This window comes from Melospiza melodia, chromosome 17 (assembly GCF_035770615.1).
Source record: "Melospiza melodia melodia isolate bMelMel2 chromosome 17, bMelMel2.pri, whole genome shotgun sequence".
In the NCBI taxonomy this organism is placed as follows: Eukaryota; Metazoa; Chordata; class Aves; order Passeriformes; family Passerellidae; genus Melospiza; species Melospiza melodia.
In genome coordinates this window covers 9,103,703-9,130,133 of record NC_086210.1, presented here as the reverse complement: position 1 = coordinate 9,130,133, position 26,431 = coordinate 9,103,703, and positions in this window count along the sequence as shown.

Sequence of the window (26,431 nt, the reverse complement as noted above, 5' to 3'; positions counted from 1 at the left end):
CTGCTGGATTCTGGCCTGGAGAAAATGGAGGACAAAAGAACATGTGAGGAGGTAGAAATAGAATGGGCATACCATGAAAGGAGGCAAACCTTCTTAGCATGGTCACTATGACAAAGGAGGAAATGCAACCGATAAACCCAACAGGATGCAAAGCTAATTCATGCTCCTTAAGCTTTCAGTTGCTGGAGTCACAGAGAGCTGGCCAAGCTCTGTATGAAACAATGGCCAAGGTCCAGCAGAGGACCCATCTTGAGGTGCTTTAAAGCCCTACCTCCTCTTCCCCACCACCACCTCTGCTCTTGGGACATTGGTGTTGCCTTTGACATTTGCACTGGATCATCATAGATGGCCAAAATGGAGAATACACAGAGGTTTGCCAAAATACATGGGACACCTGACTGGGCAAAATAACCCCACAAGATGCGAAGAGAGAGCTGAACAGCACACTGCAGCAGCAGACACCTTGGCTTACCTCATCTCCTGGGAGTCCTGGAATTCCAGCTGGGGAGAACTTGGCAGGGACCCTGCAGCACTGCCCACAGGGGGACTCACTGCCCTGCGTATGGGGGGGATCAAAGGTGGTCCCAGCAACCCCTTCTTCATATCCCCACCACTGGAATACAGCAAGGAAGTCTGGAAAGAGTAGAACACAGTGATCAGATCAAGAATCCAGCCTTGCCTCCATTCATGCCTCAGGACATTTAGCCATGCATTTAACTGGGACCTGGCAGGAAAAGCCAAACTGATCGTCCAGCTTGGCCCAGGATGGGGAAGGGAACACAAAGTGGTGAGGGAGAAACCATGTCCCACATTTGCCACCTCTGCCCTCGTGCTCACTCCTCTGCAAGTGTGGCTGCATTCCCAGCTGGCATTCACATGTTTGACATCAAGATGTTCTGGTGTGCCACTGCCTCCACTGCCCTTTTGGATGGCATGGCAGTGGCTTTAGATCACTGTTCTCTCCCTGCCCCTAAGGCGTCTCACAGCCAGAGCTGATCTCCAGCCATGTCCCCACAAAGCCATTCTGCAGGATGTCAAAACCTGCTTTTCTCAAGCCCCTCATTTCTTCTGCTGCTGCCCTTCCCTCCTACACTTCCCCCAGCAGCCTTTGAGCCCAGGTGCTGCTGAGCTCTCAGCATGCTGGCTGCTCTCCAGCTCCCACACATCCATCAGCTCAGGCTCCCTGGCACTGAGCAAGTTCAGCAGAGCTCCCTGCCCTGCTGCTCTCTGCAAGCTCTCTGCCTGCCCAAGTTGCTCCAGGGCCTCCATGCCATGGCCAGGAATGGGGCTGGAGGCAGCAGGGGCAGGTGCACACTCATCCTTAGTATCCCATTGTTTCTGGCCCAGCTAAAGAGACAAACCAGGACCTGTTCAAACGTCAGTGAGAGTGTCAGTTCCTGTCAGGGAAAAGTTCTCCGAGCTCTGCCAACAGCACATATACTGAACATTTGCCACACAGGACTTTGCTTGGTTTCCTTACCTTCCATCCTTTTCCCTCTGAACTCAGCTCCTGTTTCTTTCTCCTCTCCTCATCCCAGCCGGTGCCATTTTTCCCATCCTGCTGCTCTCCTCTGCATGTTGGGCTTGGCTTGGTAGGAGGAGAGCTCTTCTGGATGGGAGGCAATGGCTTGGAGGGAAGGAGCATGGAGGGACTTGCCAGGGAAAACCTCTTGGCAAGAGGGTAGCCAGTCAGGCCTGCAAAGCGGAGACACAAAATACAACACAGGCCACAATGCAAACCTAAAGCATCTGAAGCTCCATATTTCATGGGACATATTTCCTGCAAACTTCTAAACAGCTGTACAGGGAAACATGCTCCTGCTGGCAGACACTGAGGCAGGCCAGGGCAAACCCTGAGCCACTTGCCCAGAGCTAGCACAGGCACAGCCTGGCCTCTGGGCTGCCCTGGGACAGCAGGGAGCCCAGAGCCCTGTGCTCCTCAGGAATTGCTCAGCTGCACATGCACCCTCCTGCTCCTCTGCCTGCCCCACAGCTCAGCAGCCCTACAGCTCCAGGGGCACTGGCAGCAGCACAGCTCATTGCGGGGGCACATGCAGGGCACAGCTGTTCCCTGGCAATGTGCACAGCCTCTCTGGGCTGCCACAAGACCCTTCCTCCCAGCAGAGATTGGCCCAGCTCCCCCCTCACCTCTGTGTGAGGCTGAGCCATGCTCACAAGGGAAGAAGTGAGTTAGGTGAATGCCCACCTTTATCATCCACACATCTAATGGGTGTGGTACTCAAGGGGAATAATTTTTAATTATTGGGAAAATTGTTTTTAATTCTCATGGAACTAGCCTGCATTTAATTCCTCTTAGCAGTATTGAGTTGTATTGAGTTAGCAAGTTTGAAGGGAAAGGTGGAAGGCTCCGATGATAAATGGGAAAAAAGATTCCTTATTGAGGGTGGCCTGTGAATCCACAGGAAAAACCCTCACAGTTGTGATGTTATTTCTGGAAACCACAAAGACCTCTCAGCAAGCAGGTAGACTTTATTGGCGTATCTGTAGCACCATAATCCCATCCTCAGGCTCAGACCCTATCAGCAAGCAGAGGAAGAATGGGAAATTTATCTGTAGTGAGACCCAACATTGATGGCAAAGAAAACAACAGAATTTGCATCTCATGACCATGTCCAACCTGTGGTCAGTTATTGCCACAGTCCCTGTCCTGGCTGACAGTATGAGTGATTTGCCTACTGTCAAAAATGAGAAAGCAGAGTAAACTAAGGATAGAATGTTGTCATGCCTCAGGACATCCTTGCAGGATCATCTGTAGCTGCCAGCCACCTACTTTGACATAGAGTCAGCACTGACCACCATGGACCAGTTTTCTCTGAAACCTGGGGGGATTTTTTTCCATTTGGCTCTGGCCTTCCAGCTCCTTTCTATCCTCACCTTTTCTTTCAGTTGTTTTTCCTTTTCCAGTAAAATCCATGTTTGAACCCATGCTTCTGCCTCACAGAAGTGTCTGGGTTTGACTTTGGGAACGCTCTCAGAGCAGTGAGCGCCAGGAGCTCGGTCCCAGCCTTTGAACAAGGCCGGGTGACTCCAATTGCTGGCGCTCAGCACAGAGAGACAGAGCCAGACGCATCTGCTGCCACTGGGGCCGTGTCCAGCACAACCTGCACCAGCCCAGCGGGGGGCTGCCCCTTTGTGACACACTCACCATGGTTCTCTCGTTTCCATGGCTTCAAAACCCCACCCCAACTCCATCTCCTTCCATTCCCTTGCCAAGGGCAGCCAACACTAAGCCCAGCTGGGCCAGGCCTGAGCGTTTCACATTGTCTAGGTGTTATGAATACGAACGAGGCCAAACTTTCTCCCGAGAAAGAGGTTCTCGTTTATTAAAATAGCTACAAGGAATGGAGTACCCAGGATAAGCCCAGGCACCCACACAGCAAGCCAAAAACAGAACAGTCTGCTAACCCCAAGTGCACTGGGTTCTCCCCAAATAAAACAAGTATCCAAAAAGAAGAACTTCGACCCAACTGCACTCCCCCCCAAATTTATAGCCCTATTTGAGTCCAGGATTGGTCAATTTTGGATCCGCATGATGATTGGTCCCCTTCCAGGCTTCTCATTGGTCTTTAACGCCGTTCATTCTGGACCAATCGTTTCTGCAGGCCTTCGAATGATTGGTCAGATCTTCCATTCAATCCGTCTTCAACCTCGCCTTGCCCCACCAGACCACTGTTCCACCAAACCCTGGACCCTTCTCCTAGCACATTCTAATAAGTTCCCCCCTTTTAACATAATACAATTAATATAATATAATTAATGCAATATAATTGAACTCTACCCTTATTTAACTTAACTTTTACCTATAACAACTCCCCCCTCTAAAACTTTGATCAGGCTTTAGCCCGCATCAACCTCTTAACAGTCTCTTGACAGTTCTTTAATTACTTTCTTAACCAGTCTTTTAATCAGTTCTTTAACATGTTTCCTCTTCAATCGTTGTTTCAACGTCTGGTAAATCTGGTTCATAAGCTGCATGTCTTACTTCTCCTTTAATCAGTTTCCTTTCTGAACAGATCCATTTTCCTTTCATAGGGCATTCCTCCAACAATTTCTGTTTAAAAATTCCCTCTATTTTCAAATACCCAATACACTTTGCCATCCTCTACAGAGGTAATTAACGTTAAAAAGTTGATACAATTGGGGCTCGTATTCGAGTGTGTTCTGAGAACGGCTGTCCGAGACACTGTTGCACACAGAGGATGATAGTAGAAGGATCAATAGAACTGGGGGTTCGGTACAGGCTACTCTCCCATTCATGTCTCCCTTCCACAGAGGATCAGTGACTCTTTTTGGCAGGAGTGTATCCTGATCCGGTCTTTCCCCCTCTTCTCTCCTCTCCTCTCCTCTCCTCTCCTCTCCTCTCCTCTCCTCTCCTCTCCTCTCCTCTCCTCTCCTCTCCTCTCCTCTCCTCTCCTCTCCTCTCCTCTCCTCTCCTCTCCTCTCCTCTCCTCTCCTCTCCTCTCCTCTCCTCTCCTCTCCTCTCCTCTCCTCTCCTCTCCTCTCCTCTCCTCTCCTCTCCTCTCCTCTCCTCTCCTCTCCTCTCCTCTCCTCTCCTCTCCTCTCCTCTTCTCTTTCCTTACTACTTGTGCTGTTCTTACCAGTTACTGTTGCAGGAGTCTACTTCCCCTTTTGTATCAACCTGTTCTTTCCTTCTTTTAGGGCCAGATTGCTAGGTGTGTGGGAGAATGCTCTATCGCTTCTCAGATCACAGGATCAGTAACAAGGAATACCAGAGATTAAAACATGTTTTTGATAATTCATATAATCTCACTCCCATATATTAATACCATTTCCTTAAGTTAAAACAATGTTAAAAACTTTTCAATTAAATATCCTCTAATAAATCGAACAGAGTTCTTATTATAACTTATAGCTTATGTGGTTCTTATGGTGTTCCTGATGTCTTCTTTAACTTATCTGTAGTGGGGGATCATCCCTCAGGAGCAGAAACCAGCCCTTTTACTCTGGTGACACGTGTCCATCCTCGTTCTTGCGTCCTAATGGCTGTTTCTGTGATGAGTAAAACTTGAAATGGACCTTCCCATTTTGGAGTTAGTGGTTGTTCTTTCCAGGTCTTAATTAACACCCAGTCACCAGGCTGGAATTTGTGGATTTTAAAATCAATAGGAGTAGTTTGAAGAAGGTATCCCTTGTTCCTTAACTCCTCTAAAGTGCAGGTTATGGTCTTTATATATTTTCTCATGCCTAATTCTCCTTCTTCATACGTTCCCATATTACCTGAAGTAGTTAAGAAAGGTAAGCCAAACATCATCTCATATGGAGAAATCCCTCTATCTGCCCTTGGTTTAGTCCTTATTGTCAATGATGCCAGAGGGAGGCATTAACCAATTCATTTTTGTTTCTTCTGCTAATTTTGTGAGAGTTATTTTAAGAGTCTGGTTCATTCTCTCTACTCTTCTAGAACTTTAAGGTCTCCATGGGGCATGAAATCTCCCGATGTTATTTAAGGCCTCTGTTATTTGTTGTAATATCTTGGCAGTAAAATGAGAACCTCTATCAGAGTCAATAGTATTAATCATTCCATATCGGGGCTATGATTTGCTCTAATAAAATTTTATTACAGTCTCGGCCGTTGCTCTTGTGGTTGGGTATGCCTCCACCCAATGAGTTAGACGATCTATTATCACCAGTAAATACTTTTATCTCTGCACTTGTGGTAATTCTGTAAAGTCTATCTGTACACACTGAAATGGCCTTTTCACTAATTCTCTACTTCCTTGAGGTAATTTTCTTATTACTTTTCTGTTTATCTTCTGACATACCATGCATACTCGAGTTATTATCTTGGCAATTTCCCACACCTCAATACACACATAGTTCTCATAAAGTGATCATGTAAAGCTTGAGTACCCCAATGGGTTGAGGCATGTAGATCTTCTAGTATCTTTCTGGTTAATGCCTTGTTTAATACTTGTCTACCGTCTGGCATCCTCCATTCTCCTTTTCCGTTTTGGACTGCACCATGTTTTAGTAATTCCTCTTGTTCTTCTTCATTAAATATAGGGATCTCCTCCTTTTCTTGATCTTTCTCATTCCCATCTCCTACTTCATTTAACCTGAAGATCTTTTCAGAATCTTCTAGAGCAGCCCTTTTTGCAGTTGTTTCCTTTTATTTCTCTAGTATCGCCTTTTTGATGTCCCTTTATATGTACCACTGCAATTTCTTTTGGTCCTTTCAAGGCTTCTAACACTGCCTTCATGAGGCCTTCATTAATAAGGGTTTTTCCCTTTGAGTTGACAAATCCTCTCTCTGCCCAGATCTTCCCAAAAATATGTACTACCCCATAGGCATATTTAGAGTCAGTGAATATGGTACCACTCCTTTGATCAAGCCATTTTAGCCCTTTTAATAATGCATATAGTTCACAGCATTGTGCAGACCAACTATAGGGAAGTTTTCCTTTTTCTATGACTGTCATCGTATGTCCATTTATGGAGAGAGTTTTGTCAAAGAGTGGCTTGAGGAAAGGGGACACAGCCTAATCAATTTGGTAAAGAAGTCTTAGCTAGAGCAGAGGCCCCTTCAAGGCTAGGGTGTCCTCGTGGATAAGAAGAATACAGAAGCTGCTGTGCTTGCTAACCACAGGAATGTAACTAAAAGGCTACATTAGACGAGGCTGACATGTAGCTGAATAGCCAATCCTGAGCTCAGCTTTTGCAATATGTATGAGACTCATTAGACACTGTATTTAAGTTGCTGAATTAATCAATAAATCGCACCTGTGATGAACCATTTGGTGTCCTGCTCTCCTTCCTTCGACACATTTACAATAGCATACCCTGATACTTGCTTACCATCCACTACCCGTGATGAACCATCTATAAACAGTATATCTCCTTCAGGTAAAGGTAGTTCTAATCTTCTCTAACTTTTATCTGCAAATCTATGGTTTCAAGGAAGTGATGTTCCAGTTCTTCTTTTGGTTCTCCATATAAAAATTGTGCAGGATTTTGGATCCCTGTTGTTGTCAATTCTATATTTTCACTTTTGTTTAATATAAATTCATATTTTAAAAGCCTGCTCTCTGAAATCCATGGGTAGGCTTTCTTACTTAGTATACTTTTTATATCATGCAGAGTATACACCTTGATCTTGTTTCCTAGTGTTCACTTGTAACCTTCCTCCACAAGAGTTAGAGTTCCAGCCACCGCCTGGAGACAAGCGGGCCAGCCTCTAACTACCGGATCCAGCAACTTGGAGAGATAAGCAATGGGTTTTCGCACCCCACACCATTCTTGTACAATAACTCCATAAGCTATTCCTTCTTCTACATTGATGAATAGTTCCAACAGTCTATTTAAATCTGGCAAACAGAGTACTGGAGCATTTGCCAACTTTTCTTTTAGGTCTTCTAACTTTTTCTCATCATTTTCATCCCAACTTATGGGCTCATTTTCAACTAATTTATCATATAGAAACTTAAATAATTTTGTGTGTCCATCTATGGATAATTTACAATAACCAATTAATCCTAGTAATTTTCTCACATCTATTTTTGGTTTTGGTGCTGGCAATCATAGTATTCCCTCAATTCGGTCAGCATCTAATCTCTTATATCCTTTCCCAATTATATGGCCTACATACTTTACTTCTGGTTCCACAAATTGTAACTTTCTTTTAGATACTTTTAACCCCTTTTTCCCTAGGAAGTTCAGTAAATCAACAGTTGTTGTTTGTACCTCTTCTTTCTGTTCCTCAGAAATTAGTAGATCATCTACATACTGGAGGATTTGAGATCCTTCTTCAGGTATAAACTCTTTCATTAGTTCTTCTAGAGTTTGGCCGAATAGGTTTGGTGACTCCGTGAATCCCTGAGGCAACCTTGTCCCATTGTAATTGTTTTTTTCTCCCCTTTTCCTCATCTTCCCATTCAAACGCGAACCATTTTCTACTTTCTTTCTCAAGCAGACAGGACCAAAAAGCATCTTTGAAATCTATAACACTAAACCATGCATGTCTCGATGGTACTTTGCTCAATAAATTATACGGGTTGGCTACTAGTGGATATCGAGTAACAGTTTGCTTATTTACTTCTCGTAAATCTTGGACTAATCGGTATGTACCATCGGGTTTCTTTATGGGTAATATTGGGGTGTTATGTGGAGACATGCATGGTTCTAAAATTCCTTCTTTAATTAAGTCTTTAATTACAGGTGTTAATCCCCGTTTCCCTTCTACGGAAATTGGATATTGTTTAACTCTTCTTGGGGAAATGTCAGGTTTCATTTTGATTTCTATGGGTGGAATTTCCAACAGTCCATGACCCCCTCCTTCTGCCCACACACTCAGATCTATCTCTCTCTCATCATCATCTTCTTTTAAAACCATCATTTTCACTACCATACATTTTCCTTCAGGGACTACCCCTATTCTTAACTGCACTTGTAAATCCCGGCCTAAGAGGTTAGAGTCTAATTCAGGCTAATACAGCAAGTCAGCACAGCCTACTCTGAAACTTCCTTTTATAGGTACTTCTTCAATAATGGGTACTTCAAAAGAGTTACTCTCAGCACCTTGAACTTTACAGGTTTGGTTACTTAATTTGCATCCCTTGGAAATCACTGAAATACTTGAACTATCTGCTCCAGTATCCACTAAAAATTCCATTTCCTTGCTCTGAGGGCCAATTTCTAGGTTTACCAAGGGCTCCTTTTGATGTCCAATATCATCCCTCAGTGCGTAGAGCCCCTGACACCCCTAGTCCTCTCCTTCCAGCCTTCTCCCTAAGGTGTCTTGTTCCTGAGCAATAGCCTCATCCATCTTTCTTTTTCTACAGAAATTTCTGGTATGCCCTTTCTTACCACAATAAAAGCATATGACTTCTGCCCAAGGTGGTCTTCTTTCAGGCCAAGGTGACTTATCTCTGTCTGGCTCATACCTTCTACTTGGCTGATCTTTAAACTCACTTATTCTTGGACGTGTGTACTCGCTTTTTCCATCACCTGGTGACTCACTATTCCCAAATCTAGCACTTTCTCTAGCTACTGCTACCATAAGTTTTGCTTTTGTCTTGGTCTTCTCCTCATCCCTCCTTAGATATACTTTTTGCGCCTCTCTTAATAAATTGTTCATTCCTCTTTCCTGCCAATCATCTAACTTGTCCAATTTCCTTCGTATATCCACCCAGGCCTTAGTTACAAATTGAATTTTAATTAAAGCTTGTCCTTCTGGACTATCTGGATCCACACTTGAATATAACTGAAAGTTTCATTTTAATCTTTCTAACCAGGCTCTTGGTGATTCATCTCGCTCCTGGTGACTATCAAATGCCAATCTTGCGTTATTTGTTCTTGGGACTGCCTCTCTTATGCCTCTTACAATTAGTGTACTATATTGCCTCATGCTCGCTCTTCCCTCTTCCTGGTTTGGATCCCAATTAGGTGGGTTAATAGGCATTTTATCTTCTCCTCCAGGACCCCCTCTATTTTCTCTTTCCCAAATCCTCATACCCGCAGTACAAATCATTTGTATTTCTTCGGAAGAGAATAGTATTTCTAGGATAGCATTTAATTCCTCCCACATAAAGATGTTAGGCCCTAAGAATTGGTCTAATTGTTGGGAGATGCCTATTGGGTCTTCTAATAAAGTCTTAATTTTTTTCTTAAAATTTCTAACTTCAGAGGCACTTAATGGGGCATTCACAAAACCAACACCGCCTCTGGCCCCTCCATAGGCATTTCCCTTAAAGGAAACAACTTTTCAGTTCTCCCACGTTCATCTTGAATTTTCTTTGCTTGGAACCTTGTATTATATTGATGGCTTGCTACATGCTCATCTGGTTCAATTAACTTCTTTTCCACTCTATCTTTACAACAAGTGGCCTTTTTCACTCCCTGACCTTTTTTTCACAAACTTTCCTCCTGCTTGTGACTTTTGGTATGTTGGGGTACAGGGGATAAATAAAAAGGAATGCTTTGTGATATGCCAGGAATAAGAATATGGGAAGAGGTACTTTGGGTTATGGGTTTAAGTATGGGGGAAAAATAAAGAGTGGTATTTTGGAAAGTTTTGGGAGCCAAGACTGGGGTATGGACACTCTGAGTGGTACTAGAGACCGGTGTCTGGGTACTTGAGGAACTGGAGGGAATCTGCAAAACGTAAGGAGTACTAGAATGGGCAGGTCTTGGTATATTTGGGAAAGGAGGTGATACAGAAGAGGGGATGCCGGGAGGAGGAAAACTTGAATTAAAAGGTTGAGATGATTTTAAAACTTCTGTGGGAGTAGATAATGAAATTGCATCCACCTTGTGAGATGGTACCAAGGGGTACAAGGTTGGAGGGGGAGGAGGAAGGTGGTCTACAGGAGGAGATGGAGGAGGAGGCAACAGGAGGTAATCTAAGGGATCAGGAGGGGGAGGTGGAGGAAGATGGTCTAAAGGATCCCACCTCCGTTCTGGTAGTTTAGTTTCTTCTTTTTCTTTTTCTCTGGATACTTTATATAATTTTATTTCCTCTTCCTGTTTCTCCCTTTGTAACCAACATTTAGCATATCTAATCTCTTCATCACAAGTATCTATTCAGGTATTGACATATCTAATTAAAGCTATACATAGCCATCTTTCTTTTGTCCCGTACCAGGGTCAATAAATAGGTCCTTCAGCAATACTCTCTTTAGGCCATATTTCTGCACAGTATCTCATCATTTTTCTCTTATCTAGATCCTTCATTCCCTCATTAGTATCCCAATTTATTTAAAAGTTCACCTAAAGGACCACTAGGAGGTATTTTCTTAAAAACATCCTTCCCTTTTCTCCTCCTGCTGGCACTTCTCCCAGCACACTGTCCCATCTTTAACTAGCAATTGGTACCCAAATACAATTTTTTTTTTTCCTAATAAGGGATATGTATTAGTTTTAAATGAGGAAGAGAAAATAAATATTAATTATTGTGGAAAATGTAGTTAAAATGGTTACTTAAAAAAGTTCCTTATCATAAGAGACAAGACAAAGATGGCAACTTTAAAGAAATGTTTGATGTGGGAAACAAAATAAATATGGTGGTTTAACAAGGGTTTTGGAATAATAATGTCAATTCAAATGAACATTTATAACCTAAGAATAGTGAAATGTTGAAATTAATTCCAAAAAGAAATAAAATATCTATCATTTTAGTGAGAAAACTAAATAATATTGGCTATTTCAAGAAATGAAACAACTTACAACCACCTGCCCAACTAAATACAAGAGAGATGCAGCAAGCCACTTACTCTGCACAAGTGGCCTCTGCACACCACACTCAACCACATACAAAATGGCTTCAATGAGCCGATTATTCAAAATGGCCTCTTCATATCACACACGAAAATCAAAATGGCCACTTCTCGGCCCACGGTATAGAAAACTCCAAATGGCCGCTTCTCAGCCCGCCTCACAACAAACTCAAAATGGCTGCTTCTCAGCCCGCCTCACCAAACTGAAAATGGCCACTTCTTGGCCCACCTCACAGCAAACTCAAAATGGCCGCTTCTTGGCCCGCCTCACATAACTTAAAATGGCCACTTCTCATCCCATCTCACAGCAAACTCAAAATGGCCGCTTCTTGGCCCACCACACAGAAAACTCAAAAATTCCTAAGGAGTGGTCAAAGGACTTTTGGCCTGCCCTCACCTCCGAACCTCATTCCTTAGGGGCCCCGACTCTTAACATACAAAAAAAAAAAGAAAAAAATTCTCCCTAACATGAGCCTGTTCTAACCTCCCCCTCAGCCCCAGTGACTGAAAGGGCCCTTCTACAGCCGGTGGCCCACCTCCTCTCTGCGGGTCACCGTCCCTGTGAAGTATATTTTCAGCCACCACTATGACCCCCTTTAGCTGGGATCCTAGCTCAGGGTGAGCCTACTTCCCCTCTATGACCCCCTTCCCACTGGGGTCCTAGTTCAAGGGGACCCTCCTCCCCCTTGGGTTGGGCACCCTCCCCTTCCCTGGCTTCAGAAAACGGGTACTCCCCTACATGGTGGCCACTTTGTTCAGTGGTCTCCATATAGGAGCATTTTCTCTCACCCCCAAGGTCCTAGTTCCTCAGAGAGTAGACTCCCCCTGTCTATCCCTGAGGAACAGCCCTCCAGGTGGTTTGAGCTAGTGGTCGGAGCTCTACTCCTCACTGGGCAAGTCCACCCCACTAACCCCTCTCGGGTACCCCTGTGACCTCCCAGTGGGATCCTAGTTCAAGGGGTAGAACTTGGGCCAATAGCTCAAACCACCCCTAAGAGCCGCCAATAACTGGAGGAACAGGAGCCTGAGCGGGTAAGGGCGGCTATAGGTGGGTACTCCCCGTCTCCCCTACTCCCAGGGGTCCCTAGGGGTACACACACTCCACAACAACACACGCTTCCCTCTGTTACTGGGAGGACCGTACTCGCTTCGGGGGTCTGAACTCACAGCCCCCATCTCATTCACTCACACGCACTTCACACCCCCTATTGCCTTCAACCCCCACTCACGTTACTCTGAGGTAACGTGAGCCCTGCTCCCTCTCAGAGGGCTCTCACCTTTTGGGTCGCTGTGTTCCTTGCAGCCTCGGGTACAGGTGCAAACCCTTCCGCAGTCCAACGTAGTCCAATCTCGGGAAGCCAAAAAAGTGGCTGGACGCTTCTCCCAGGTCCTGGGCTACCCCAGACTGTTTCGGGGCATGGCCTATCCCAGACAAGTCCCCAAAAAGATGTTATGAATACGAACGAGGCCAAACTTTCTCCCGAGAAAGAGGTTCTCGTTTATTAAAATAGCTACAAGGAACGGAGTACCCAGGATAAGCCCAGGCACCCACACAGCAAGCCAAAAACAGAACAGTGTGCTAACCCCAAGTGCACTGGGTTCTCCCCAAATAAAACAAGTATCCAAAAAGAAGAACTCCGACCCAACCGCACTCCCCCCCAAATTTATAGCCCTATTTGAGTCCAGGATTGGTCAATTTTGGATGCGCATGATGATTGGTCCCCTTCCAGGCTTCTCATTGGTCTTTAACGCCATTCATTCTGGACCAATCGTTTCTGCAGGCCTTCAAATGATTGGTCAGATCTTCAATCTGTCTTCGACCTCGCCTTGCCCCACCAGACCACTGTTCCACCAAACCCTGGACCCTTCTCCTAGCACATTCTAATAAGCCCCCCCCCCCCCTTTTAACATAATACAATTAATATAACATAATTAATACAATATAATTAACTTCACCCTTATTTAACTTAACTTTTACCTATAACATAGGAAGGAGACCCTTTTCAAAGCTACTTTTCAGGGTCTTTATTTCTGTAATTCCTACTCAGTTCTGGGTTGCAGCTTGTTAGTGTGGTATTTTGTTTAACTCTCTTCACATCAAACAAAGTGGTGGGGCACAAACAATGGCACCGGGCTCTCAGGACTCTAGCTGGTCAGAGGACTGTTTTGCGGAGAAAAGAAGAAACCTCACAACTTTATAAAAGTTGTAAAGCCCGGTATGCTTTTATTACGACACGCGCCGGACGCAAGTCCCCCAACAAGGCATGCGTACCTCTGAAGACCTCAGGTTGTCTTTTATCCCCCTCCCAAATGCATATGCATACAGTTTCACAATAAGTTCATACATATTCATTCCGCGTGACATTTAGCACTAGTTCTTCTTTATCAGAGGAATTCCTAGGTCTGGGGCAGATCGACCTTGCGATAATTTCTGTTTTTCTTTCTCTGTCTCCTTGCTGTCTCTGGAATGCGGCCTTTCCTTCAGCTTTGGCCCCACAGACCTCTCACCTCTTCCTGGCACTTCACCTAATTCAGAATGGATCCCCACTTCATCTCATTCCCCCCTTTCCTAGGAAATAAGTAAATTCTTTTACTTAATGGAAACCTTCACAATGCCAATAGAGATTACTGTAAAGGCTGCTTCAATTTTGTTAGGCCACCTGCTGCAGTGGCCAGTTTATTCACCAGTATTTCTGAATCAATTCCATTTAAAACTCCTAATCTTGTCCCTAATATGCCAGTTAGATGTTTGTTATGGGGAACAGGAACTGCTTTCTGTCCATGACCATCCCTGCCAGAGGGATGTGCTGGGCTCACACTGCAAATTCAGACACACTTCACAAGTGTATCTGACAGAGGTTTAGGTCATATTTGAGGCAGATGTTTGTTCTGAAATGTAGAGACCTCAGGAATCTCCTTCCCCCTCCAGAGCACCTGATTTCCCAGATGTGTGCAGACACTAATTACATCTGGTCTCTCATAAGCTACCCTATTGATGACCTGGCACCCTACTTTGATTTCTTCTCCTCTGATTCCTTGAAGAGTCCACACTTCCTGCTCTTGCCATTCTTGCTCCTCACATACCTGATTCTCGTGGATTACTACAGTAGATATGTTTAAATCTTTTATCTCAGAAGGTTTTCCTATGGATCCAGTATACTGATTAAATGCCCGGGACCAAGGCCATTCAGCATTGCTTTGAACAGAGGTACTCTCAAGTTCTGAAACTTCAGTTATGATTACACACAATACAATTCTACAAACTAAAATATGAGCTACTCCCGACCGCAATATACTCAGTTTGCCCGAGTAAGTTTTAATCTCAGTTCATTGTCTCCTGGCTTCACTCCTTAAGGGGTTTCTGGGCCTTCTTCACCCGAGAGTGATGGATCCAGGCATTCTGCTCCTTGATTTTGATTGCAGTGAAGATGGTGAGAAGTACTCGCAGTGGTCTGTCCCACTGTGGTTCCGAAGTCTTCTCTGTAAGAGACTTAACATATACATCATCCCCAGGCTATCTAACTCCCTGCTCCGAGTTCCAGCCACATGTTTCTCAATTACTCTGAACTGTTTGCTTAATGCCACCATGTAGGTGGACATTCTGGACATTCCCTTTGTATTCTATATGGTCTTCTATAAGGCATTCCAAAAGGACTCAGCATTCCTTTAGCTCAAGGTTTAGTTTGAATTTGCAATAGTGCTAGTGGAAGACCTTGGGCTAGGGTAGATTAACTTCTTGCCCCAGTCTTATGATTTGCTGCTTAATCAAATGATTCATTCTCTCCACCTGGCCGCTTGATTGGGGGTGGTATGGGGTGTGAAGTTCCTGATCTATGCCCAGATGGCTACTAATCTGTTGCACTATTTTGGAAATGAAATGTGATTCTTTATCTGAGGATATCGTGGCTGGAACTCTGAAGCGTGGTATTATTCCTTATAAAAATAATCTGGTCACCTCTTGAGCTTTGACAGTTCTGGTGGGGAATGTTTCTGGCCACCCTGAAAATGTATCTATCAATACCAGTAAATACTGATACCCCCCTTTCCTTGGGAGTTCTGAAAAGTTAATTTGCTACTGCTGTACAGGCCCATGGCCTCTCCCAGTCTGACCGAGTTTTGGCCGGGGGCGTATTTTGGGGTTAGTCTGGAGGCAAGGATCAAATTGTCGGCTTACCTGAGTGATAGTGGCATATAAATTCCTGACAACGATACAACGATTGTTTCAATCAGATGTGTGTTCTAGAAAGCCTGTGGAAATTACTGCTTCAAAGTCAACACTTCATTTCAATGCACTCTGTATCACTCGCAGCCTTGGTTATTTCGAAAAGGAGCCACACTCTACAAAAGGCTTCTAAGTAGTTAGGCCCTAGTGAGTTTTCTAGTGCCCTTCTTTCACTAGTAACCACGAAAATGGGAAGGGATTACTAGCTCTCTTTCAATGGTAGCCCACCCCTTGCTGTTGTACGTCTCTTTTGGTTAGTATTATTTTATTATGGCTTACCTTCGAGGAAAATCTGTACCTCACCCTTTGCTGCTTTCTTTGCCTCTCCATCCGCCAGCTCATTTCTTTCCTCCAATTTTAAGCTCACTCTCTAGTGTGCCTTAATATGCCTTTTCAGGTAGCTGAACTGCTTCCAGCAGCTGGATTGTCTCTTCTTTCCCTGTGAGGTCAGCAGTCCCCTGTCTTTCCAGATGGCTCCATGTGCATGTGTGACTCCAAATGCATTCCTTGGGTCTGTGTAGATGGTTATTCTCCTCCCTTTTGCCCTTTCCAGGGCACGGGTCAGGGCAATTATCTCAGCCTTCTGCGCAGAGGTACCTGTTGGTAAGGGTCCAGACTCGATTACCTCTCTGCAGGTAGTCACCGTGAACTTTGCAATGTCGCTTTCCTGTCAGTGAACCAGGTCTCTGCATCGTCCGGAGGAGTGTCCTTTAAGTCTGGGCGGCGGGAGTAGGTAGCTTCGGTGGTCTCTAGGCAACTATGGTGTCCACTGAGAAAAGAAGCTGAGTTGACAATATTAGTCACCACTATCTCTACATCGTCTTGCTCTACCATGATGGCCTGGTATTTCAGAAACCTCTGTGGTGAGAGCCAGTGGCCACCCTTTACTTCCAGTGCTGCGGACACTGTGTGGGACACTAGCACAGTCATTTTTGTCCCAGGGTAAACTTGCATGCCTCTTGAATATTCAGCACGACTGCTGCTACAGCTCTGAGGCAACCTTAGAGAAGTAAGCAACTGCCCTTCGGTATGGACCCAAGTCCTGAGCCAGTATTCTCAGGGCAATTCCCTGTTTCTCATGGGAAAATAGGAAGAATGGTTTACTCACATCTGGAAGTCCCAAAGCTGGAGCTGACATGAGAGCATTCTTCAGCTGGTGAAAGGCCCGTGTTGCTTCTTTTGTCCACTGGAGATCTCTGCTTCCATCGGCAATCAGAGCATAGAGGGGTCTGACAAGCAGTCCATAATTATAGACCCACAGCCGGCACCATCCTGCCGTGCCTAAGAAGGTTCGGAGCTCTTTCATTGTCTGGGGTTTCAGGGTTTGGCATATGGCTTCCCTGCCTTAAAGTCTGCTGCTCAGCACTCACTTCTTACCCCAGGCAGATTACTTTCTGTTTCACTACCTGTGCCTTTTCTTTGAGACTCTGCGTCCTTGGAGTCCTAGGAAATTCAAAAGGCTTACCGTCCAGGCTTCTCCTGCTTCCCTCATCCGAGTGGCTACTAGAAGATCGTCCACGTACTGCAACAGCCTCCTTTCCTCTTGTGGAGCTTCCTGGGACTCTGGGTCTTTGCAAGCTGTTCTCCAATCGGAGTGGGGAATCTTGAAGCCTTCAGGCACATGGACTATGTGAGCTTGTGTTTGAATTTTCTGGCTGGCTTTGTGGATAGGGAGGCAAAAAAGGCATCTCTTAGGCCTAAAACAGTGAACCAGGTTAGCTCAGGTGTTAAACAAGTCAGTAAGGCATATGGATTTGCTACCACAGTGTATAAATTCTGTGTTATCTTATTGACAGCCCTTAATCCAGTACTATCAGTTATTGGGCTGATTCCTTCCTTATTTTCCTTTGGAGGGTACTACTCAGTTCTCACTAGTTGTGTTCTTTCCTTAAACTTGATGCTCATGGGGGAGCATCTTTCACTCTCCCTGGTACAGCAGAGGCCCATACCCTTGAAAACACTTGTTTACTTATTCTAGTATCTCCTTACTAATGTCTTTCTTAATTTCAGTGTCTGTTAATGTTAATCCTAACATCTTTATATCATTTGCCTTCAGAGTAACCTTTCTCATTTGAGAATGTTTAGCAAATTGAGCGAATTGTACAAAAGCTTTTAGGTACACATAGTACACATATTACTTTAAAGGTTTGCACAAGGATGCCAGGATGCCTTCTCAGACTGGCCAGTTGTTCATTTGTTCCCCACACTGTAACATAAACATTCTCCACAGGTACTAAAGTTTTATTTAAAACTGAATATATGGCCCTTGTGTCAACAAAAATTCTTCCCTTTTGGGGAGATCATCTTTACCCTTCCTCCCTTACCTTGGGAGGAGCCTTTAGCAAATCATATGTACTCATTTTGTGAACTGTGATTGCTTTGCATTTCAGCACGATAATCCTTGCCTGATTTCATACATTGCTATCTTATGCTGCATGCTGAACAACATGTTTGATTTGCTTTCTCTTTGCCTTGTTTTCCCTTTTCAAGAAATCTGGGTGATTTCTTAAAACACAAAGACATTTCAGCATACAAAACTCTATCCCATTTATCCTCCTATTTTAAAACAGTACTAACAGCAATGAAGTATTATAAATCTTTTTAATTTCTGAGCTGCTCCTACTGGCAGCCTTCTCCCAGTGAGCCCCTCCCAAAAGGGGCTAATTTAGGAACCTTTTTGCTCTGGTCAGTTCTCATTATTTATTTCTCCTTGCCCTATCTCGCTTCCACTCAAACCTCTTTTCACAGGACTTCACAGTAGCTTCCCAGTCCTCCTCCCACACACTCCAAGTGGCAGGTACCAGATGCGATTTTCCACACAAAAGCTTTAAGATCTTAGACTCTGAATCAGTTCGATGAGAAACCTCTAACTTACACTTGGGGCAAGTGCCCTGTCGCCTGCTGGAACAGCAATACCAGCGTTTCCCACAAACTGTGCACTCTAATAATACCCACGCAGCGTGCCAGCCCCTTGATGTACCAAAGGCTACTGGAAATTTCCCGCAAAGGCAAGCTATTCCATTTATTACAGGGAGCTCTAAATCCTCTACGGCAAGCTGTTCCCAGTCCAGACTTACGAGAGTGCCAGCTGAAGTCCGGTAGAGCCCCTCTAAATGAACTCGTTTGTCTCCCCTATCTATCCAATAATTCACCGGATTCACAAACTCCCAGGGGTCGAGTCCATACCACTGAGGCAGAGGAAACCCTCGGGTTCGTCTAGCCATGGTGAGAGTGTACACAACTGTGGAGAGCATTATTAATAATTGGTTAGCTGAGAAAGGCCACACTGATATAATGCCACTGGTTAAGCTGAAGGAGAAAAGTCAGCAGTCAGCAAGCTGAAAGGAAGAGTCAGCAGCGACCTTGCTGCAACATGAGGATAGGGAGTTGAGATTAGTCCTGAATATATCCTAAGAATATGTAGAAAGTATCAAAAGTAGAACCATAGGAATGTAGAAGTAGGCGTAGGTGCTGATATGTAAGCTGACCAATCCTGAGCTCAACTTTTGCAATATGTATGAAGCTCATTATTAACTGTATTTAACCCGCCGTACTGATCAATAAAATTGAGCCTGTGATGATCAAACTGATGTCCTGGTTCCCTTCCGTCGACAAATGGTGGAGAATGCGGGCATAACCGAATCTCTGCCCTTTTTCTCGGATTAAAAGAAAAAGGGATTACGCCACGGTCCGGAAGTTGGGTTTGGGTCCTTGCAGCCGGGACGGTGCCGGAATTTGAAGCACCCTTAAGGTTCACAACGGTGACTTAAGCCAATACGTGTCGCAGGAGCCTGGAGAGCTGCAACAGCGCGCGCTGATTAATAGGTATGGATAGGCAAGCGGCATATGATTTATTTACCGCCTATTTAGAGCAGCGTGGGATAAAAGGGATAGATTTTAAAAAGGAGTTACCAGGGTTATTAGCTTATGGCCATGCTAAGGGTATCTTTTCTAATCCTCATACAGTTCATGAGTTATCAGAGTGGAGAAAGTTTGGGGAAATATTGTGGGATACAGTACTAGACGATGATAAGTCAGCAAAGAAATTCGGGAAGTTATGGCGGGTGGTGTATAACACATTACTTCAGCAGGTCTCTGAGAGAAAGGCAGCAGAAAGGGCGACAGAAGCTCATAAGAGGAATATAGGCTATGGTCGTGAAGATGATCCCCTGGCACCTTCTGTAACTAAGGTACTTATGCCTAAGAGTCCCCAGCAAAGTGGTGTGGAGGATTTCTCTATAGGCGCAGTGGAACCGTCTGCACCTTTCCTGTCAGAGGGGGAGGGCGAGTCGGATGGTGGGGGTAGGAGCAAGCCAGCTCTGCCTCCGCCACCAGCTTCAGGCGGGTCGGATGGTGGAGGTAGGGGCAAGCCAGCTTCGCCTCCGCCGCCAGCTTTGCCTCCGCCGCTACCCCTCAATGAGCCGGCTCAGGTTACAGCTTCGGTGGGGGAAGGGTCCATTTCCCCGCCAGAGCCGGCTACAGCGGGGGGGCGGATTGCCCCCCGCAGGCTGGCTCCGTGTGAGCCGGCTCCGGTTTCACTGTCAGCTCCAGCAGGGGAGGGGGGGCTCCCGCTTCCCCCGCGCGAGCCAGCCTCTGCTTCACTGCCCCCCCCGCGCGAAAGCTCGGTGTCTGCACCGAAGCGCCAGCAGCATAGCACCCTTAAAGGGCCAGATCCCATCCCAGGGGCACACCGTGATCCATGGGGGGAGATGGCTAAACAGAGGAGGGAAGCTTGGGCTGCTTTGGCGAAAGAAGTAATGCAAATGGGGGATGGTGAGGCGGTGGAAATAACTTCTAGTCTTGCATGTCCAGTTACATACACACCACAGTATGATGCACAGGGGAACCTTACGCATAATATAGCAGAATATACTCCCTTAGATTGGAAGCTGTTAACTCAGCTACGTTCTACGGTTAGTCAGTTTGGAGTAAAAAGTGAACCTGTTAAGCAAATGTTAGATTATCTTTTTAATACTCAGGTTTTATGTCCTAATGATTTAAGAGGAATAGTTCGGTTGATATTCACTCAGCATCAGCAGTTATTATTTAATGCCCATTGGCACGCGTTGGTAAATGAATCGGTTGCTGTACAACGAGCCCAGGGAGACCCATTACATGGGGTGACAGTAGAGGAGCTGATGGGCTTGGGGGCATTTTTACGTACAGAGGCACAGATGATATCGGGAGCTGATAAACTTACAGAGTCTATGTGGTTAGTGCGTGCTGCAATAGACATGGTTAAAGAGCCAGGAGGGTTATCGGCTTATATGGGCATCAAACAAGGTAGGGAAGAATAATTTGGAAATTTTATTGATAGAGCAGCTACTGCTATAGATCAGGCTGGTGTTGCAGGGCGCTATTGAAGCAGGTGTGCTTTGCAAAATAGCAATCCAGCAACCCAAAGAGTGTTAGCTACTTTAGGGGCAAACCGGACTATTGAGGAAGCATTAGAGTGAATGGCATTAATGCCAACAGCTTCACAGGCATTTATAGCAGAAGCCTTAAAGGAATTAGGATTAGGGTTGCAAAAGCATAGTCTACTCAAAATCAGGTGTTAGCTGCTCTTGCTCCTCTCCAAAGCGGCTCACTGGCAGTCACGTAAAGAGGCTCGAGACCATTCATCAAGTGTTACCGATGCGGCAATGAGGGACAGACACAAGTTGCCTCAGTGACATCAGAGACACCAGCTGCTGCCGTGACATCGCTGCTACCTCCTGTCTGCAACCCGCAACAACCGGGAGCCTCGGCTTGGACTTATCAGCAGCAGTAGACGTCACACTAATGACGAACCGGCCTGAGAGGATACCCACTGGAGTAAAGGGCCCTCTTATATTAAATGGACAAACATGTGGAGCATTATTGCTGGGACGTTCCTCTATAACTATGTTGGGATTATTTGTTTTGCCTGGTGTTATCGATGCGGACTTTACAGGGGAAATACAAATTATGGCTTACACCCTTTATCCTCCGATTAAAATTACAAAAGGACAACGCATTGCTCAATTGGTACCACTGTCACAAATGACATCAGGAATACAATCATTTACTGGGCAAGCACGGGATGAAAAAGGTTTTGGCTCTACTGGTGTTACACTTTTAACTGTGGATTTACAAAATAGACCAAAACAAAAGGTTGAAATTACCTATGGGCATCAAAGCATAACCCTTTATGGATTATTGGATACAGGAGCAGATACTAGCATCATTTCTCCAGAAGCCTGGCCACAACATTGGCCTCTATTTCCCTCATCAAACATGCTCACAGGAGTAGGAGGATTTACATTGGCAAGCAGGTCGCCGTCTTTGTCTGTGTGCATTGAGAATCAACAAATATCTGCTGTGTTTTCAATTGTTCAACTGCCTCCTACAGTTTCCTGTTTAATTGGAAGGGACATTTTAACACAATTGGGAGTGGTGTTAACTAATCAGCACCCTTTGGGGTAATTGCCATTGCTTGGACTTTCCCCATTCCACTCACCTGGAAAACGGATACACCGGTGATGGTTAAGCAATGGCCATTAAAAGGGGAGAGTCTTATGCATGCCCATGAATTGGTACAGGAACAATATACAAAGGGACACCTGCGACTGTCCACAAGCCCTTGGAATACACCTATTTTTGTAATCAAAAAGAAATCAGGGAAATATCGTTTGATACATGATTTGAGGGCTGTAAATGACCAAATGGAACCAATGGGAGCCTTACAGCCTAGTCTTCCAAATCCAGCTATGATTCCAGAACACTGGCCACTTTTAATTATTGACTTAAAAGATTGTTTTTTCACTATTAGCCTGCATCCTGATGACATGAAGAGATTTGCTTTTACTTTACCAGCAATAAATCGTGGAGAACCAGATAAAAAATTTGAATAGACATCTCTTCCGCAAGGCATGCGCAACTCTCCCACTTTATGTCAGCTTTATGTTGATGCAGCATTACAGCCACTACGTCGTAAATGGCCAGCAACTATAATATATCATTACATAGACAATATTTTGTTTACACAGCAACAGCCATTCTCCTCTTTACAGATTAACACCATTATAAATACTCTTGCTGCATATTCACTTGCTATTGCTGCAGAGAAAATTCAGGCTACAAAGCCCTAGAAATATTTGAGATAGACTTTGACAGATCAAATAGTGATACCACAAAAATTAGAATTACAATTAGACATTAAAACTCTACATAATGCACAGAAGTTGCTGGGAGACTTACAGTGGCTGAAGCCTATTGTGGGAATACCAAATCACTTATTAGAAGCCCTACGGCCTTTGTTAAAAGGCGTGGACCCTACTACTCCTGTACACCTGACAAAGGAGCATCGTCTTGCCTTGCGGCAAATTGGTAACTGTGTACAGCAAGGGTATGTGTCTCGTCGACAACTCGACCACCCCATTGACCTTACTATCTGGAATAGCCCTTGCCATTTGCTTGGTGCTCTCTCTCAGTTGCAAAAGAAAACGGGGGAGATACGGGTGTTGGAATGGTTATCACCACCACTACAGCATAAGAAAACAATATCTTCAAAAATTGAACAATTGGCTGCATTAATCAAAAAGGGGCGTCTCAGAATTCTTGAAGTGGATGGTAGAGAACCTGCTACTATTAGATTGCCTATGGAAAAAGAAACCTTAGACTGGTACTTGATAAATTCAAAGAATTTACAAGAAGCATTATTGATGTCACCTGCTAAAGTAGAGACTAGTAAATTAGTGCCTAGAGTTTTGCAATGGATGACAGAATGGAACTGGATTACTCGACCTTTAAGAGAAGAAAACCCCATAGAAGGAGCTATTACAGTTTTTACAGATGCAGGAAAGAAATCAAGGCGTGCTGCTGTTACCTGGCAAGAAAAAGGACAATGGAAGCATCAACTCCTCACAGCAGACCCTGCAGATAGCTTACAAACTTTGGAATTGTTAGCAGTAGTATGGGCGGTGTCCAACTTACAGGAGCCTTTAAATGTGGTCACAGACTCTATGTATGTTGCAGGAGTAGTCAAACGAATAGAGGAAGCAGCAATTAAGGAAGTGAATAATAAACGATTGTATGAGTTACTGATACAGTTAAGGAAGGCTTTATGAGAAAGAAAGGCAGCATATTCTGTGATTCATATTAGGAGCCATAAGTGGTCTGAAGGTTTAGGAGAAGGGAATGAACGTGCAGATAAATTGGTTACCCTACCCATTGATAATTCTTGTCCTATTGACAAGCACACATTGGCCAGAGAAGCACATAGTAGATATCATCAAAATGCAAGAGGTTTAGCAAAACACTTTGAGCTGAGTTTGTCAGAAGCCAAGGCCATTGCCACAGCATGTCCAACATGTAGTTATCATAATGGTGGGATAGGTCTAGGCATTGGAGTTAATCCTCGAAGTTTAAAAATAAATGAGATATGGCAAATAGATGTTACACACATAGCTAGATTCGGTAAAGTCAAGCATGTGCACGTCACCACAGATACATACAGTCATTACATATGGGCTACGGCTCAGGCAGGACAGAAAGCTATACAGGTTATCAGACATCTGTTAAGTTGTTTCGCTGTTATGGGAGTTCCAAAGAGTATCAAAACAGATAATGGTCGAGGTTATGTAAGTGCTAGGGTCCGGAAATTTTTGAATCAGTGGTCTGTTAAGCACGTGACAGGTATTCCACACTCTTCTACTGGACAGGCAATAGTGGAAAGAGCAAACGGTACCCTTAAGCAGTATATTGAAAAACATCAAGATTTGACAGATCCACAAGCATGTTTGGCTAAGGTTTTATATGTGATTAATCATTTATGCATTTTTGGGGAAGATGATACCCCCCCTGCAAAGAAACATCATCCGAGGTCAGGTCAGGAAAATACTAAGGAAACAGAGGTCTGGGTTAAGTATAAGAACCCAAGTACAGGATTATGGGAAAAACCTGCAAAAGTATTATATTGGGGTCGGGGGTATCTTTGTGTTTCCTCACCTACAGGGCCTTTGTGGGTGCCTGCTAAGTGGACTAAACCTGTTTTTGATGCAGCCTCTGGTGGATCGCCTTACGGAGGAGGACAAGGAGCGACTGGGGAAGAAACTGCTTCTAGTCCTACAACCACTACTGTTACAATTGAAGGGGTACTCGGAAGCAGTGGACAGAGCACTGACACGTCACTATCGGACAGCCCAGGAGTTGATTGGTTTCATTGACTCATTATCAACTTTTCACTTAACAGATCCAGCGAAACTACATTGCCTTGACTGTCACAATCCACATTGTGCTGCCTGGATAGCTCTACGTTGTGGGAGTTGTAAAAGAATTTTTTGGATAGAACAATCATTATTACGAGACTTGTAGTGTCATACTTGTGAACACGAGCATACGTGGAGAAAAAGCTGGCAAGATGAATTAAGGAGACAAACGGGGCAAAACGCATATATAGCTTTAAATCTTTATGAGTCTCCTGAACAGAAGGTTCTTGCTTATTATTGATGGGAAATACAATGTATTGTAAATAGAATTAAGGTTCAAAGTAAATCACGTATAGTTTCTATAAGGTGTAGGAAATTAGTGCCTTTAACACAGCATTCAGTTGTAAGACCCTTCCAAGGGGATCCTGATAGAGCATTAGATTGCTGCATTGATAAGTTGCAAAAATTAAGTTTGCAAGTGGCAGGACCAGTGAAATTAGGAGCAGCAAGATTGAAGACAGATAAGAAAAAGAAAGCAAAAAAGGGAACAGTCTCATTTGAATAGGGGTATCAGTGATTGCTAATTAATTTTCTATGATTAGAACAATTTTACTGTTGTGAGACCCTCGGGAGGATATAGTTGTTGAGGAGGATAACGAACAAGAACTACGATTACGAAATAAGATACACCTTGTGTTAAAGAAAGACCTTGAGCTGTTAGCCTCATATAGTAAAAAAGCTGAAGAGGCTTTGCAATCACCACCATTGAATTGGTTGCATTGGGTTGAAGATACACAATTTTATACTAGTCCTTACTTACATTCGCTTCCTTGTTATGTTTGCAAAAAAGATAAAGATAAATGCTATGCATAGGTAGCTTTGCATTGTGCAGATTGTAATCAAGTTTATTGGTATTCACAGAAGTCATTGGGATATTTATGGTGTACATCTTGTTTTGGAAAGTAGATTCGAAATCATATCTAAGTTAGAGCTCTTGAACAAAGTACTGGCCTGCCAGGACGGACAAGATTACAGCTCTTTGAGAGTGCAGAACAAGTGGTTATAGCATATCTTAGGTGGAAGTTACAGGAAAACCTTAGAATATTTGAAATTACTAAAGCCTCACGCATCATAGCAGCTCGCTGCAAAGCTGATTTGCCTTCAAACTTACCTCGTGCTATACTTGTGAGCAAAGATGCTGGTTTAGAATTAGATCAGTATATTCAAAAATTGACTCAGCCTTACAATAGACAATCTAGCAAACCAGGGAAAAGACAGCGAAGAAAGGAAAAACAACGTAAGCAGAAAGAAGAAAAGGAGAAGCAAAGCAAGCAGAAAGAAAAATGAGGTTTGTTTTTGTAATACTGCTCAATGCTGTAGCAAGTGAAGCAATAGGAGTAACACACTTTAGTCAACCAAGGGAAAATTTATGGGTAACACTTGCTAATCAAACTAACCAATCATCACTTTGTCTTAGTCTTAGAAGAGTCACTAACCCATTTCGAACATGCCTGGTGGGACTTCCGGTGTGGTCTCCTGGAGAATTTTGCAGTTTAATAAACAATCAAACCTTATGTATGTCTAACATGTCAAACATCACATTGCCGGTGCAACAAGGGCATACTGCAGGTCAGAGTGATGGCTATCATCAATGCTTACTAATCCAATCACTTAACACCTCTTTGCATTCTCCTCCTGAAGAATTAGATCTTTTTGGAAGTACAAATGCCAGCATATCTAACACTACAGCTGGTAGATAGTTTAGCTTCAAACTTTCGAGTGCTCAGAAT